This window comes from Drosophila ananassae, chromosome 2R, assembly GCF_017639315.1.
Source record: "Drosophila ananassae strain 14024-0371.13 chromosome 2R, ASM1763931v2, whole genome shotgun sequence".
Lineage (NCBI taxonomy): Eukaryota > Metazoa > Arthropoda > Insecta > Diptera > Drosophilidae > Drosophila > Drosophila ananassae.
The window spans coordinates 18348608-18364713 of record NC_057928.1 but is presented as its reverse complement, the minus strand read 5'-3'; positions in this window follow the sequence as shown (position 1 = coordinate 18364713).

Here is a 16106-nt window from a genome sequence, read left to right as displayed (position 1 = left end):
CACAGTAGGGCTGGAAAGGTGGTAAACTTGCAATGTTAGGAAACAAGGAAAAGTCCTCAAATCGTAACGTACTGTAGGTCCCCACGTCCAAGGTATATTCGAAAATCGAGTAGATAATCGAATGGCTATTAGCAAAGATACAAATATATAATTATGGTTCCCGGTGAGCCATTTTTTTGGTCAGTCCCATTCGAAAATGCATGAAACCACTATTTGGCCCCCAGCGATGGCTATATCTTTGCCAATTCTTATCCGATTCTTGAGCGGAATACCTTAAACGATTTGTGGATCGATTCTCCATCCATCTGCATCGAAATCTAGAAACAAAATATTTTTTAGATTTTTTGTCTCATTTTCTGGGGAGTCTCCTTCGAAAATGCATGGGGCCACTATATGGTCCCCAGCGATGGCTATATCTTTGCCAATTTTTAACCGATTCTTGAGCGGAATACCTTAATCGATTCGTGGATGGATTCTCCATCGATCTGCATCGAAATCTAGAAACAAAATATTTTTTAAATTTTTTGTCAAATTTTCTGGGGAGTCTCCTTCGAAAATACATGGAGCCACTATATGACCCCCAGAGATGGCTATATCTTTGCCAATATTCATCCAATTCCTGAACGATTTGTGGATCCATATGGATCTTTCACTCTGCTTTCGAAAATCCATGGAGCCATAGTTTCTATAAAGCCCCCGTTAAGATGCTATAATAAAGTGGGTCTCTTGTCTTTACAGTTTAAACCCTTAAACTGTAAAGCCTATTTTCTCCGTGGAGATTGCGTGCCAAATTGATCAAGTGGCCACGATTAAGTAGCCAACTAGTTTTGGTCGCATTAATTGCGATCATGTTGCCCCGCCCCCTATACCCGCTGCAGCCCCCTGTTTTTATACAATTAGCTGCGTGACGATGGAGAAAAACTAGGAAACGAATTGCAATCGGTTTTATTTTTGGGTCGCCTGCTGGTGGGGTTCAAGCTGGGAGTCAGGAGCTGGAGATGGCGATGGAGTTTCGGGATCTGGAGAATGGAGCTGCTGCTGTCAGGCGGCATGAATTACTGTGCGTTGATTGCCTTTAAGGCCTGATTGCAGTAACAACAAAAACAACTTTGCACAAATTGCTGTCCTCAGTCAAGTACACAGAAAGAAAAAAGTTTTCTTGAAAAATAACCTTAAGAATTTAGGTACTATTGAGTTTAAAAAGCTTCCTTTAGAATTTTAATTTTTTTTGGAGTGTGGCATCTGTTCTTTTTGCGGCATGCGGCAAACTGGTTTTGGGAGGTTTCTTCAAAACCCCAACCCCCAGGCCATTGCCAATCGGTTACCGCCTGCATTAATTATCAACAAATCATTTTTGCAGCAACGAAAGCCGCATTTATCAGCGATTATGCATGGACAAAGGAGCCATCGGATGCTCCTCCGGAAAGTGTCGCCCGACATGTGTTGCATGCCTCTTGTGGATGTGGAAGCCATGTGGATCTTGATGGTGATCTTGACGTGGAGCCGCACAAATTTGTCAGAAAGGAGTCTTCCACACAGTCAGAAAATAAGAAGTTTTAGGATACTTTACATTTTATTTTTAAGTAATTGTCTTCTATTTTAAGTTCTGATCAGTTGGTAAGTTAAATGTCTGATCTGAATCTCTGAGAAGCTGATCCTGAAAACCTCTATTTTATAGAAAATGCTTTAAAGCTAGGATGAATATTTTCTTGCAGTGCAAGAAGACCCTTTAAGATCAGGGTGTCGGCAACATGACATGGCATTGATAAGCTCGGGAGGAAAAAAGAATCGGATCGAATTGAATCGAATCGTCGCCGCTGTAGTCTTGCAATTAAGATATTTTTATGTAAATTAATGGAAGCACAGAAACCTCTGGAATTCTTGTGGCAGGCCGGGATATGCGTGCAACTTACAAATAAGTACAACAAGGAGCACCCTTCCATCGATCGGGGAGTCCAATTGCGCATTTTTAATTGGAAAGCTCGCTGAGAGGACGGAGGAGCCTCCGTCCAGCCGAGGAGTAAACAAAAAGTGACGCACCGAAAATTTATTGTTCCAAGGCAAACCGATCCTGTAAGAACCAAAAGGCGATCCGATCCAAGCAAACACTAAAAGGCAAAAAAAAAAAATGAAAATAAAAAACCAAGCAAATAAAAAAGGCCGCAGGCCACTGGCCGCGAAAAGCGAAGACGATGGCCCCGGCACATTGTTCCTTTGGTCTTCCGGACGATGATTCTTCTGTTCTTTATGCTCCTCGGAGCGCTCTTACTTAGGCATTTATGTCTGGCACTTGACACATTTTGTTATGGCATTTTTCAGCTACCGACTCGACTCGGTTGACCCAATCAAAATTCCTGGACCTTGCACTTGAATGCGTTTAATTTGTAAGGTTCGCCTTGGGTCGCCCATCCAAGTGTTGAACTTTATGTTCCGAGTTCCCCAGAACGGGTTTAATCTTTTAGGAGAAGGATTTAATTTGCTCTACAAGTTAAGACTTGGGATACATATTTTAATATATTTCAAGATGTCCAGCTAAAAGATTCCCTGTTTTCCGATTTCCTTCGAAGAACACTTACTAGGGTTTCTGGTTTTCTTTTTTATACCCATAACTATACCCATTTCCGATGTACAACCTGCAACGAAAAAGGTCCGCCCATCATTTCTGCATTATTAATTCCTTTTCTAGCGTAAGCCAACTTATTTGCCTGCTTATCTTGGCCAATATCCTTTTGACCGGGGCTCAGTTAATGGCCATCTGCGGCCGACTATCTGGGGGAATGGTAGGGTGGTCAGACCAGATCTTAAGTCTTATACTCTTATACACAAAGAAGAATTATGGAGTAGGTCCATAATTCCATAGCAAAATATATTGTAAGGCATGTTTTCACTTTAATTTATAAATAATTATAGCTACCATTTTCTTTCTGTGCACTTTCCACTGCAGCTGCCTGCCACAAGCTGGTCAGTTTAGAGGTTTTCTGTTGCCGGTAGCGTTTTCCGATCGCCGGACAAGCAAAACGAGAGCAGAACGACTCCAGAGCCTAGTCCTCCTAGCGGGGGGACAAGTTGATTTATTCTAATCTGTATAAGCGCTGCTATAATAAAGCAAAAGCGCCCACAGACTGGGTCCATTGGGTGGACAATGCTCGCCTTGGGCCATCGTCCCAATTGCTGATCGAATCGGCAGACGCGGGGCAGGGATTGTAGGACTGGATTTTAGGTCCTCTCGTATCCAGTATCCCCCAGTCTGGAACCCATTGTGCCAGTTGATTCTGCATTGTAATTGGATTTGAGCCGCCGGTGAAGTCGCAGCTGCGGATTCTAATGACTCAGCAGCAGCTGAGCTGGCTGTGGAGCTTGTGGGGATCCTGGACCGCATAACTTGGTCCCATTGTTCTTAATATTTGCCCGGGGACTCGGGCTTGAGCCTTTCACCAGGTCTAATGCACTCCAAGCCAAGGAAATGAAGATGCATGCGCTAATTTATCGACTCCCAGCCAAGGCAGCCAAGACATGCAAAATGTCGCCGGCCAAGAATGTTATCTACGCCCAGCGTGGTTGAAAGTGTCGCTCCGACGACAGCGGATGGAGGCGATGATAGCCAGGTCCCGGGATGGAGTCCCAGGCAGAAGCAGGAGCCAAGGCAGAGGCGTCAATGGGTTCGAGTGGCAGCAGCAGTCTTAGTTCAAGTCAACTCGACTGCAACACCCACTTCCAAGTTTGGAGTTCTTATCGCTGATGCTCTTTCTTCAACATAGGGTCCTTGGGAATCTGCTTGAAACTTGGCAGAGTCTATTTTTTATTTATTTATTATTTAATATTAAGAAACAATATAGTTTAAACAACTAAAATATTTAATAGATGTATGCATAGGACTCACACTTACAATCTTCCGATCTAAGGCGGAATCAAAGTGTCTTCCAAACTAAACAAATATTTATAGTTTTAAAAATCCCTAAAGTGTACACTGTTTTTAGTTTAATTAGTGTATTAAATATTCGCTTCTAGTATATGGATTTCTCTCCATTGTTTTTTCTGTCGTCGAATTGCGTTTTATTCAAATTTGAACATGCTGCTAACACGCAAGGAGCAGCCCAGCAGGAGGACCCAGGAGCGGATGGAGCGGAGGTGGAGGAGTCCTTGGGATCGGGTTGTAGGCGGTGGCCAAATCACGTAATGCGCCATGCAAACATTGTTAAAACACTTGTGGCCCGAAGATGCTACCACTCCACTCCAAGTTGCCCCTTCCGCTGTTCCACCTCCTCGGCTCCAGCTCGGTTCCTGCCACTTTACTTGATTTTATTTTCGCGCAAATTTGCATTTTCAATTCTTAGTCTCTATCTCCGTTGGGGGGAAAGGCAAAAAAAAAAAGAGAAAAATATCAGAAGACTTTGCGTTTATTTAAATTTATTTTCCTAGAATGCCACAAGTCGCCATCTCCACGGTCGTCTCATCGATGTGCAATTTGTATGTCGCCGGCGAAAGACTCCGAAAACTGCATCCCAGCCAGCCATCCTGACTTCTGTGCGTCCGTCTATCTGGGTGCCGAGGTGGCAAGTTGCAAGCTCCAAGCTGCAAGTAGCCTGCCAGTGTCCCAGAGCCTTGCCAGCCAACTGCGTCTGCGTATGAAAATTAATTGTTGCCACTCGTGACGAAGTCGACAACAAAATAAAAATAAAAGAAAAATCAGAGGCAGTTACTGTAGAAGTTGTATAAACAAAACACTCGGAATTATTTACATAAAATTACTAAGATTATATTTAATATTAAAATATTTTATTTCAGTGACGAACTACATAATAATTGAATACACAGGCCAACAGCAAAAAATCTCCACGCATAATTTTACCTGCTCCATAACCTTTAGGCTCCCCTGAACCAAAGTCCAGAACAAACATAGGTTCTATCACCCACCGTTTCCGCGGTACACCTAAGAGAAGAAATTGATCAAATTTTACCATATATTGAATTATGTAGGCCGTGTAATGGCGATGACCATCATTGTATCCAGTACATATCATTTTTGAAATGTATGTGTACCAACTAAAATTAAAAAATGGTATCTAGCAGTTACCATATCTTTGGAATACTCATCCAAAGTTGAAATCTCAGATTTTCTACGTTAATTTTTGGTCTTCTATGATTTTTCCCCAAACATTTTTCTATGGAAGATTTGTATTTTCTTATTGAAATCAGTAGATCATACCATGTTTTAATTTTGGATTTAAGGAAAAACTCGAAATAGTTTTATTGAATTTATTATAGGTGGTTAAACAATATTTTCTTCAATTAAATTGGAGTTTTTAATCTCATATTTTCAAAAAGTCATGGCTATCTACAACTTCTGTAAAGCTTTACTAAACAAGCTGAACCTGCAATAGATACGTTTTGAATATAGAAACAGTTTTAGATAGCCATGACTTTTTGAAAATATGAGATTAAAAACTCCAATTTAATTGAAGAAAATATTGTTTAACCACCTATAATAAATTCAATAAAACTATTTCGAGTTTTTCCTTAAATCCAAAATTAAAACATGGTATGATCTACTGATTTCAATAAGAAAATAAAAATCTTCCATAGAAAAATGTTTGGGGAAAAATCATAGAAGACCAAAAATTAACGTAGAAAATCTGAGATTTCAACTTTGGATGAGTATTCCAAAGATATGGTAACTGCTAGATACCATTTTTTAATTTTAGTTGGTACACATACATTTCAAAAATGATATGTACTGGATACAATGATGGTCATCGCCATTACACGGCCTACATAATTCAATATATGGTAAAATTTGATCAATTTCATCTCTTAGGTGTACCGCGGAAACGGTGGGTGATAGAACCAATGTTTGTTCTGGACTTTGGTTCAGGGGAGCCTAAAGGTTATGGAGCAGGTAAAATTATGCGTGGAGGAAAAAAAAAGTTGGAAATTGTCGGCCTGTGATATTAGTGACGAAGGGATTCTTATTTCAAATTTAATTTCTTGTCTTAAACTATTAACATATATTTTGAAAATATTTTGTATTTTGTTGTGTGCAGCCCCAAGAGGAAGAACACCAGAGTATTGCAAGTTGCAAGTGGGCGGCAATGGGGCGCATATCGTTTAGATTTATGGACCGCTCTCGTCGGGCCGAGAGTGTCGCGTGATAAGTCTATAAAATGTACGTAACATTTGTACGTGCAAATGGCAGTGGGACGATTTGCATATTTGCGAAAGTTTTTCACCCATGGACCATTCGACAATCGCACCGCATCGCGTAGGACTTTCATTATGCCCTCTGTCGAGAGTCGGTCTCTGTCGAGAAAACTGCATTAAAGTCACTTCAGTGTCTGCTTCTGGTGGTGAAAGGCAAGTCCCTGCCTGGTCTTTTTTCGGACAAGGTGGAGACACATTTTGGCGGACGTGGAGTGGTGGCATGTGGGCTGACCCAGCGGCACATTAACTGTGTTAATTGTATTTCATATTGCCAAGTACTTTGGTGAAAGGTTCGAAAGTTTTGTCACTGCCCGCAGGGATAGGTTTCGAGAATGACAGTCGAATGGAGTTGGCGGGATTTATTTGATATTGATGGATGATACTTTCAAAAATGATTGCAAGGAGTAATTATTCCATATGTTTTCAATTCAGGCTAGACTATCACTGATTTATGACGCATTGACTTAAAATCCTTTTTAATAAAAATCAGTTGTTCCAGCTCGAGCAACTAATTCCCCTGACATTGCTGACTTCCCAAAGTGTTTCCTAAAATCTGTCATTTATCTTTGAAGCATTCCCAATTGAAATCCTGGAAGAGGATGGACTGCAAGTGCAACATCTATGCTCAAATCTATTCAACAGATTGTGTCTATCCCCCCGAAAACCACTCTTTTTTACCCTTTTCCCCTGGCCTTTAACTCCATTGTTCAGTTTCTTTGGTTCCTCAAGCGCAGTGCTTTGTTCAATCAATTTTTGCTTGATTTACAATTTCAAGTTGATGACATTTCACCAGCAGAGACTAAGGAGCATCGGTCTGTCTGTCAGTCTGGATCGGTCGGGGTGGAGGGAATCTAAGTGAGATCTGGCAGCCGGGATGCAGAGTGCTCCTCGTGACACATTGCTCCATTAATTTGATGGATTGTAAAGTTTTCCGCTTCACCGACTTCGAGCATGAGCGCCAAAATGATAAAAAAAAGGATGGGGAATCATTTGAACCGAGCCGAAGGGAAAACTGCAAGAAAAAGGAAAATTAAAGCACACACACACATAGACTGGAATTGGGGGGCAGGCTGTGTCTGCCGCCACACAGCATCGGTGAATGTTGTAAATTTATGCCTGCCCCAAGTTGACGCTTCACTGAATTTGTGTGTTAAATTGTCACCAGCAAGGGCCTCGCCGATGATGAGATGGAGATGGAGCTGTTCCAGGGGGCCCCGACTGATGTCCTGGACATCGTTGAGAGGACCTCATTTACATTGTGGACACGGCCAGTGAATTTTTTTCCACGGCTCAGTTCATCTGAAGTTTTTTAAACGAATTTGGGGCATGCCGGTGGGGTTCTTTTTGGGAAATGAGGAGTGCGAGTTTTCATTTGGTTAGGTTTTTCGTTTTTTTTTCAGTTTCCTTTCCTTTTTATGATTTTACTTTATTAAAAATATATGTTTATTTAGATGAAACATCATAAATGATTGTTGTATACATTCATACATTGTTGTGTACATTTAACTACTTTCCAAACTTTCTTTTTAAATGCAAAAACCATATGCATGTAGATTCTCTATAAATGAAAAATACTCTTCTCTTTCCACAACTGATTAAAACCCCTTTAAAATGCAACATGCTGGCGAGCAAAGCTTTTCCCCAGCGATTTGATGGCGATTTGCAAGCGTTTATGGCGATCGCTTTGTTCTGCCAACTAAATATGACAAGCGTTGTTTCGGTCAGTCGGTCCCAGTTTTGGCCATGGCAGTGGGCCGAGCTCCTCCCGGTTGACCAAAACTGGCTCCTTCCGAGCCAGATCTGGCCGATAGGCCATTTTGCATAAAATGCAAAGCGACGACGACGACGACGACGACGACGACGTCGTTGGCGGAAATGCGTTTAGAGTCCTTTGAGGAGGGAGTTGGCCGTTGCTGTTGCTGCTGCACTTGCAACATGCAATGCCAACACGTTGTTAAGCAGGGATGGAGAAAATAATAATTATTAGTTAAGATTTTGAAACTATAATGACTCATTATTAATAAGGAATTGTTTTAAAGACATTTTATTTCAAAGGATAACTTTTTTTTGTATATTTTTTAAATAGTCTAAATATTATTTTAAACTACTTTAAAATCTCTCTTTAAAGTGCATCCCTAGTTTCCTACTGAATTCCGTCTGGCATGCTTTTTTTGCAGATTCGTCCAACGCAAAAAGGGCTTTGTTTAATTGCGAGCTGCAGTTTGCCGGGCTTCCTTTTAGGATCCCTCCTTCTGCCGCCTGTCCTCCTCTACCCCTGCCTCTTGTCCTCCTGTCCTCCTGTCAGCTGCATGAATTGTCCCTGGAGGCATATGCACCAGAATGGTTTGCTTGCAATTGAGAATCGGAGCACGCTTCAAGTTTTGGCCTGGGCTTACAAATTCCTATGCTCATACCCATGCCCATGCCCATGCCTATGCCCATGCCCATGTGCACTCGGAGTTCCTGTTGCCTTTCCACGCACAATCCGCGCATAATAATGAAGCAGAGGAGTAGCAAGAGAGGCGGCACATGAGATGGTGGAGCAGGACGACCAGGAGGAACTGGAGGATCCGGCAAACAGGCGATGGAGCGGCAGTAAACCGGTTTGACCTGTCTAACAAAACACCTCCCTCTGACCCTCTCTGGCCGCTATCCCCCAATAAGCCGCCTTCGGTTCAAACATTACCGATCCATTTCTTTTGCTTTGCATTTTGTCATATCGAGTGATTAATGGCTGATTTTCTTTGCCTCGAAAGTTGTCCAGCTTGTGACCCCCATTGGGAGGCATTAGAAACCCATTTGTCTAGGATTCATGGCGAGGGCGTTGACTTTCGGGCCAGAGTTAATCAAATAAAAGGATAATTTAAAGGTGTCTCTCTTTCCAATTATGATGTATCACTTCTTTTATAAATGTCCTAATGATTTACCCTTCGGAGGACCCTTTTCCCTTTGGGTAAACCGCACATGGCGACTCCTGATTTAAGCGGATTCTTTTTTTTTCGGTTGCCCCAAACTTTGTCCCAGTTATCCGATGTTGCCCCCAACCACTCGATTGTTTTGGCCAACTGCTTACCACAACAAAGGCCGACCAGGAGGCAAACGAACTGAAAGTCCCCGCAAGAAGTTCTTTTTAAATCGCGCACGAGTGGGCAGAGTAGTGAGGTAGTGAGCCCCTTTAAGACCCACCCATGTCCCTAGACCTCCCCTTTTTAAGGATGCATATGGACAGTGAAAGAAAAAGTTTCTTAAAATATAAACTAAAATATTATATACTAAAATACTATATCCATACATTTCAAGTAATTGTTTGTTTGAAGAACTTGGAATGTTTGGAATTTGATCTCTAAAGTCATATATATTTTTATGATATCCTTAGCGAATTATACCTTAATTTTTCTCTGTACAACCGCGCCCACTTTCTACCATGTCAACGGATTGTACTAGCCGCAGGTTTTTTTTTGGGGTTTTCGGCTTTAACTCTCTCCTGGCCCTCTCGCTCCTGTTGCCCGCTTTCGTGCAATGCATTTCTATTGTTCTTGGCCAGAAGAGAGCCAAACTGCCAACGGGATAAAGAAATTACAATGGCAAAAACAATACGGCCAAGAAGTAGATGTTGCCGGAGTTGCAAAGCGGCGAAGGGGCAAGGACCGACAGTATAGTTTTGGGGCAAACAAAGGCTGCACTCCTGTTGGCCACTCCTCGAAAACGTAACGAAGTCGCCGCTGTCGTCGCAACGTTGCTGTTGCTTTTGCCTTTGCCTCATTCTTCCTTTGCTGTGGCTGCCACAAAATGAGCGCTTTATACCTACTTAGATCGCTATAAATTTGGCTTAAGGCAAGAAAAGTGTTGCCGCTGCATTGTGGCACAGTGGGCCAGTCCAGGCCATTCCAGTACAATGGGCGAGATGTCAACGCGGATTAGCATTGTTAATCAGAGCATCTAGTTATTGCCTAGTCATAGTTTTTCTCTTTTAGCTCATTGAGCTGACTATTTAAATTTAAATTTAAGAGATAACTTGGTTACTGGGTTGTGGCTTGATGGAAAATTTAAAATAATATTTTGTGTGGCCTTAAAAAGTCTAAAATCAATACAAAAAGAGTTGGGGTACCTTCTCTCATAGACATTTTTCTGGGCTCTAAAACACATACTCAATACAGTAAATTAAGACAACCCTTTATAAAATCTATAAAATAATTTTAAAGCCTTTTATTTTTTTGTATCTTAACTTTAATTACTAGGTAAAAATATTTACAAGGCCATAATATTTTTGGCCACTGTGGCAGGCTCGTTCCGGAGTCTTAGCCTCGTTGCCGTTAGTGGAGTTTAGACGCCGCCGCGAGTCCGCATGATTTATGCGATTATTCTTTTGCGCAGCGCCCCAACTTTATTGTTTTATACTTTTGTGGCGACCAGCGACCGCCACCACCCCCCGTCCTCCACCCTCCAGCCTACCCCCTGTCCGTCTTTCAGTCACTCCGTTACTTTGGCGCTTTGTCTGGCGTTCTGGCAATCCGTTGGATCGTTTGGATCGCCGCGGACTTGCAACTGCAACTGCACTGGTATCTGGCTAAATCGCCGCTGGCTCTGATTCCAGCTTCTCCAGCTCTCCCCTAGCTCACCCAGGTTGTAGCAAAGTTTTTTCTGCCAAGTTCACTGAGAAAAAGTTGGCATTTAAATTAGGATATTACAGGTAAGAGGTGAGATAAGGCTCTAAAAGATATACAGTTTTTAAAAGTATTTGATCAAAATGCAGTAAATAATACCTATAAGTTCCTTGGAGATCTTGGTTTACAATATAGCTTTATTACACCTTTATTAATTTTTAAACTATAAAAGAACTTTAAAATTACTTAAATTAAGACCAACACACTTTCTACCAGTGTTCTGAAAGGGGGGTCGCTTGGAAGCTGGCAATTATTGGAGCGCTGGAGCATATGCGGCCAGAACGCAGTGCAGCTGGGGCATCTGAGAAATGGAGTTTGGAGGCATATTGAGGAATCGAGGCACCGGGACACTGAGGTATCGAGAGGTATAGAGGTATCGAGGCATGCGCCGCGAGTTGCCACGCGGGTTAATGTCTTGTTGGTTATTGCCACGTCTGTTTTGCACTTGGCTGCCATGGGCCCATTTGTAATTTGGCACTAACGGGTCTGTTGATCCCATAAATTGCATTGCCACATGCAGCAGGGAGGCAGGGATTGCCGTCCTGGCTGGCCTGGCTGGCCAGTTGGCTTATCAGTATCTGGCCATGTGGATAGAGGGATTCGAAACCTAGACGAGTTCATTACGGGGCGGTGCATTGTAATAACTGTCAGATCCGCTCAATGAGCTCGATGGCAGCGGAAATGCATAAACCAGCAATTTGATGCACCAACTGCAATTAGAGGCGTCAACTGTGGGGCATGCAAATTGTGGCAAAAGCTCACCGCCACAACTCTGATTTCAATTATCGGAATATTTGCTGTTCGCTCTGTGCCTTTTGTGCCTTTCAAGTTTCGGTCCGGTTTTCGCCATCGCCATCACCGTAAATGTCCAACGCGAATTGCACTCCAGCTATTTTCTATATATGAATTACTCTCGGCCATAAAACCGCAGCAGCAATTATCTCAACAGTTTCCCTCGGAGCCACGCCAACAGCCGTGGCTCATAACATTTTTGTTGTCTTAGCTGCCGGCCAATTCGAGTCGCGGTCCTAGCCTTTGGCTCGGTTTCAGCGGCTTTGGTCTATTTTTGGTAACTTGTCCAAACAACAAGCTGCGACTGCGGCTACGGCTCTGGCTATGAGTGCTATTGTTGTTTTAGTTTTCGGGGCGTGTTCCGAGACACAAAAAAAAAAATAAAATGATAAAAATCCATAACCGAACATGACCAAGGATCGATGCGTTCGGTTAAATTATGTACTGTGGGGTGGCTATAGGCTAAACTATATATTTTTTATGGGTAATACAGTCTAGATTCTAAGAATTATGGTTCATATTTCATACTTTTTTTTGCTATAAACATTTTATTCTTTATGAATTCTTATAAATCAATGCACATTCTTTAAATATACATATCCAAATATATCTTATAACTACTGTATAACTTACAACCTAACTTTAAATAACTTGAATAACTTTGAATAGTTTAGTGGGAAAGTATATTATAATCTCAAGGCTTAAACTTGAATAATATCTATATTTATATTCTCATAAGCCCTACAAGAGCCAGTTAAATATTTCCACCCACTCACCTTGACTTTAATAGGTATTTTAATTATACGTTTCTAACTATGTAACTATGAGCTTTTATTAATAACTTTATTTTATTTGCCATTAATTAAATGGCTAATATTAGCTAAACTGTGCCCATTGTAATATTTAGTCTGCTATACCCAATTTTTTATAGGAGTTATTAGCACAGTTTTTGTACAATATGCAGCTTGTGACTTGCCTTGTTTGCTGCAGCTGCGGCAATGTATAGCCTGCAGTTGTGGCAGTTGCAGTTGTTAATGTGAATTTGATTAAAGTGAGCAGGCTGCAGAGTTAGGAGAGTGTGACATGGTATAGGATTTTTTTTCTAGGAGGCAGCTGGCTCGCGCCTTGGGTTTTCGTTTTGGGATCAGAGACCAGATATCAATACTCCCTCCCAATAGCACCACTCACTTTGGTGGAACGGCAAACTGCAACTGCAACGGCAACAGCAACGGCAATCGGCAAACACCATTCCATAATCCACTCCCCTGGAGTCTAGTGCCAATTCAATTGCTTATTTACAATGTGCTAAAATTGTGTGCCCCGACAATTGTTCATTAAAAACTCGGCACGAAGTGATATTGATTTTGGCCTCCATTCACCCCGTAGTCTGCCGCCTCGATCCGATCCGGCTGCTGTCCGGTTTGCGGCATAATTAAATGTGGGCACAGCCGCAAAAACACGCCAACTTATCGAAATAATAACATTTATTTTAAACCAATCCGGCCACGTCATTGCGATACTCTCGTAATGCCCCCTGTACCTCCAACCATCTTGCACCACTTCCACGCCCAGTCCACGTCCACGTCCAGTTCCAGTTTTTAGTTCCATTTCAGGTTTCGACTGCATTTCCAGCTGCACGGGCCACTTAAAATTTGCATTTCATTTGCAGTTGCAGTTGCATTTGCGGATGGGGTTGGGGATTGGGGTGGCGGGGCACAGCTGCAGCTACCTTTGCCGCTATAATGATGACCTGACATTACTCATACGCCCCGCAAATCGAAAACGTATATCTTCTGGGTGAGAGTTCCATAAGTTTACCAATTAGACTGCGGAAGATAGCCCGAGTGCCGATTGAAACTTGTTGCATGTTCACTCAAGAATTTTTCAATTTCTGAAATGCAGAGAAAAATCTAAGAGATATTATGACTTAAACTATTAATTAAATATGGCAGAAATTTTAAAATAAAAAGTCAGAAAAGTCTCTTTTAAACCGAATTTAAATGATAAATATAGAATAACTACTATAAATTTACCTCAAACTTTAATTCCAAGACTTGCCCAATTTTGTTAAAGTGTTGCCGCCTGCCGGCAACATGCAAGTTGCAACCAGTAACGTGCAACCGGCGATAGTGGCATTCGTAATGAGTTGTGCGATCCCCTCGGTGGCCGTGCAAATTGTCGCCTGTCAGTACCGGCTGTCAGGTGATAAGCCTGGCCAAGTGCTGAGTTTTAGCCACCGGAGTTGGCCACTCATCTTGCCACTCTGGCTATCCTGCCGACTGTCAGCCGATAGCCCGTAAATCCAAGGGCGTGGCATGCGGCACTCGACACGAGAAGTCAATTTCCACTCCGTTTCGATTGCGAGTGGATGGTGGTTGGTTCCCACCAGTCGGCCAAAAACCAAAATCGAAAAAAAGAGTAATCTCCACTGACACAGAGACCTAAAAATGGTAATAAACAGATTTGTTGCGGACCGTTTCCACTTTCCACGCTCACTTTCCTTTGACGGTAGCTGTTGGGTCTTTTTTGTTGGTCGCCTTAACAAAGCTCTCGCATTTTATGGAAATTTCTGATTTGTGCCCCAAACTCAAACTTTAAGATGCAACAATTAAGCAGCCAATCAGCCGGGGGACGGGGCACCAGGGGCTGGGAGAGGCCAAGAATTTTCCGATTTGCATATCTAAAGCATTAACTGAATGGTCGTTTGGTCTTTTGAAGTTGGTCTTGCTTTGCATAGATTTTGAGAACTCAAGTATTTATTTTGCCTCTGCTCCCGCTGCACTCTGGTTGGGTTTGTCTTTTCCAATTTTTTTTTACCATGATGGCAATGCATTGTTTAAACATTCATCTACCGTTAAGATGGACCAAGGGATAGTCGGAAATTTGTTTAGTATTAGACTAAATTAGCTATACTCTTACAAGATACTTTTATTTTTCACAAATAAAATATTTTATAAAACTTAAGATAGGATAAGACAGTTATAATAGATATTCTATGATATTAGAAATTTTTTAAAGTATTTTATTTTTAGAAGTAGTATTAAGTATTTTATTTTTGTTCTATAAAGGTAAACTTGGCTATAACCAGTTCTGGGAAACTACTAGAATTTTATAATAATTTGTAATAAAATGTTTAATTATTTAAAGTAAATATTCAAAGCATTGATTTATTGACTTTTTTAATGGGAACATATTTATGGAAATTATATTATTTAATAAATATAAAATGAGTACTAGTTAATGCACACTAGTTTGGATAAAAATATACTATTCCTTTTCAGGAGAATGATATATTTATTATTCATTTTATTTAATTGTTACCAACTTTTTCTGATACTTAAAACCCACCTGCAGAAACCTAATACCTCCACCGATCAACCCAATCTTAGGAAGAGTATTCCCGGACACAATGTTATTCAGTCTTTGCCGTTTGCTGAAAATTAATTAGACTCAATTTGTTGCTCAACCATCAAGAGGAACAACAATAGCAACAGCAGCTGTGGCAGCAACAGCAGCAGCAGCATTTGCTGGACAAATTCTATGCTCATATTGTGTTTAGGGAAATAGGAAAGATACTAACAAAAAACTAAAATGTTTGCGCTTACAATTCTCATGTAAATGCCAAAAGTTTCCACATTGTTAAAATGGGGGGACAGTGAGCAGTGCCGTGGGGAACAGAGGCGAACGGTAAACATGTTGCTGTCAACATTTACATGCCAAAATGTTGCCGGCCACCATTCAGTGGCGATTAGAAAGCGCCGCCTCTCCCGATAAGGGGCACGTCCAGCCGCCAATGAGTCCGGCCACCAATATAGGAAATTAGCTGGTTTTTTTCCTACTCAGCCTGCCCCAAAAAAGATTTAAGACAAATATGTCTTGGTGGGGATATGAACTAGGGGGAAACTAAACTTAAATGTTTATTAAATTTTTCTATAAAAATGGATTTATAATAAATTCTATTTTAATTATTAAATAAATCTACCTAACCATTTTCTAAGATAATCAGACACTATGTATTTATTTTTTCAAGTGCCTTAATCTGAGCTTGTTTTTTTGCCTTAATTTATCAGAGTTGAAACCAAATCAAAGTGCAGGTGAAAAATAGACAGACAGGCAGGCAGACAACGACAAACTCGCGGACAACACAACTCGGGCACTTGTTATCCAACTCGAAACTGCAACAATCGCAGCAGCTACGCTTGCAACTTGCAACTCAAATAGCAGACTTATACAGATGTCAATTATTTTTGCCCGGAGCTCTGAAGCTCTGGATGCTGACTAGCTCTTCTATTTCGATTGCAATTTTGGCTCGCCGCGGATTTGGATTGGATTGGATTCGATTGGGGACGAAATTGCCGGCTGAACTCGTTAGCTCACAAGTTGCCAGTTGCAAGTTGCTAGTTGATAGTTGCAACTTGCAACGATCCATCCAGCTATGTACGTGGCTTCGTT